This window comes from Eutrema salsugineum, unplaced genomic scaffold, assembly GCF_000478725.1.
Source record: "Eutrema salsugineum unplaced genomic scaffold, Eutsalg1_0 scaffold_14, whole genome shotgun sequence".
Lineage (NCBI taxonomy): Eukaryota > Viridiplantae > Streptophyta > Magnoliopsida > Brassicales > Brassicaceae > Eutrema > Eutrema salsugineum.
The window spans coordinates 2,097,719-2,100,017 of NW_006256877.1; the positions used below are offsets into that span (position 1 = coordinate 2,097,719).

General features: G+C 44.9%; 1 non-coding gene across 1 annotated transcript; it reads left to right on the forward strand.

Moving 5' to 3' along the window:
• Window positions 1-1,522: 1,522 nt before the first annotated feature.
• LOC112088618 lies at window positions 1,523-1,629 on the forward strand. Its single transcript, XR_002900564.1, has one exon. It is a non-coding gene; the product is annotated as a small nucleolar RNA R71 (small nucleolar RNA).
• Window positions 1,630-2,299: the final 670 nt, after the last annotated feature.

Consider the following 2,299-nt stretch of genomic DNA (forward strand, 5'->3'; position numbering starts at 1 on the left):
GATCTTCCAGCATACCAACAGGCAATCTAACTGATCTATCTGCAAGGATAAGAGAGATCCTTTCAGGTTTGAAGACTCTAAAGCCCAGCTTCTTTGCTATGGAGAATGGCATCAAGCTGACTGATGCTCCTAGATCACAAAGACATCCTGAGAATAGAAGAGGTCCAATGGCACAAGGGAGTGTGAAACTCCCTAGATCAGTTAACTTTCTTGGAATGGACTTCTTCTGAATGATAGCACTGCATTCATAACTTAGTACCACCATGCCTTGAAGCTCTTTTTTCTTGTTCAGAATGGCATCCTTCAAGAACTTGCCCATCTTGGCATCATTAAGAATGCATCAATAAGAGGCATTGTGAGTGGTGTTTCTATGAGTGCTTTCTCAAATACAACTCTTGCCTTGTCCACTAGTTGCTTCTTGAATCTCCCTGGAAATGGGAGCTTGGGTTGGTATGGAGGTGGTGGCACGTATTTCTTTTCTGGTTCTGGTTCATTTGCTACCTCTTTACCCTTTTCTGTCCTTGGTTTCTCAGAAACTTGAGCATCTTTTAAGGCTGCCTCCCCCTCAGTTTGATCATTATCCTCAATGATCACATTGTTGTTCTCAATACCAGGTAACTCCTTTCCACTCCTCAGTGTAATGGCCTTGGCATATTCCTTGGGGTTGGGTTCTGGTTTTCCAGGTAGGTGACCTTGGTTCCTTGAGCTTGAGGCCTGGTTTTGCTTCAGTTCCTTGATTTCCTGCTGCATGGCTGCATTCTGGCTTGCAAAGATCTGTTGACCCTGAAGTAGTTGTTGCAGAATACCAACCATATCAGTACCCATCTGTGGCTGCTGTTGAACCGTTGGTGGCTAAAACTGTTGTTGAATCGGCGCCTGCTGTTGGAACTGTGGTGGACCAAATCCTGGTGGTGCTTTTTGCTGCTGTGAAGTGAAACTAGGACCTTGAAATGGTTGCTGGTGCTGACCAAAACCCTGATTCTGACCAAACTGATTCTTGGGTTGGAATGACCCTTGAAAGTTGTTCTTGGGAACAAAGTTCTGTGGAGCTTGAGAATTGGGATAGACCTGGTCTTGTGGGTTAGCTACATTGGTGTTCCTGTAAGAAAGGTTTGGATTGGCATTACCATACTGATATCTCTGGAACCTCTGATTCCCAATGTAGTTAAGCTCCTCTTGGGTGAGACCCTCTTCACTTATGTTCTCAAAGATTTGAGATGGTTCCTCATACTCTCCAACAAAATGCATTGGCTTGTGAGTTACCAACTTCAACTTGTCAAATTCATTTCTCAACTCCTTAACTTCCCTAGTGAGCCTCTGTTCTGAGCTTGAACCTTCAGACCTATTTGATCTGTCATAGTCTTCACCATAAGTATCATTGCTCAGTGCCAAGTTCTCCACTAGCTCTAAAGCAGCATGAATTTCTTTACCCAGAAAGTTCCCACTGGAAGCAGTATCCAGCTGGTTTCTAATCTTGGGAAGAGCTCCTCTATAAAGTGTGCTGAGAAGAGAAGCCTCACTAAACCCATGGTGTGGGCATTGGTTCGTGTAGCTCCTGAATCTCTCATATGCTTCACCAAAACTCTCATTGCTGTGCTGAGTGAAGCTAGAGATTTGGTTCCTCAGTTTTGCAGTTCTTGAGGTGGAGAAGAACTTAGACAGGAAAGCTTGCTTGCATTGCTCCCTGGTTTGAATGGAGCCTCTTGGAAGATTCTTCTCCCATTGATGAGCTTTTTCACCAAGACTGAAGGGAAATAGTCTTAGCTTGAAGCTGTCCTCAGAAACTCCATTTATCTTTGTCAGATCACACACCTTATCAAACTGGTCCAAGTGTTCCAAGGGATCTTCCATTGCTAACCCATGGAACTTTGAGTTCTGGACCATATTCAGCAATGATGCCTTCACTTCAAAGTTGTTGTTTTGCACAGGTGGTGCCTGAATACCAGCTCCATACTGATGAGCATTGGCCCTGTCATTCTCTCCAACATAGACTTGGGGTTGCTCATATCTTCTTTGTTGGTGTTGGAAAGGTTGGGGTTGGTGGTGCACTTGTTGTCTTTGCTGTGCATTGGCCTGATGCCTCTGTTGATGAGCTTGAGCTTGTCCCTGGTGGACATAAGCTTGGTTATGGTGCACCTGTTCCTGATGAACATTACCCTGATGAAGCCCTTGACCAACTCCATTACCAGCTCCATTACCCTGAGCCTGTTGCTCCTGAACCGGTTGTTCTATATCTACCACGTGATCTCCTTGTTCTGCCATCTCAGTCTGATCAGTTTGTCTACCACGTCTGTCCCTT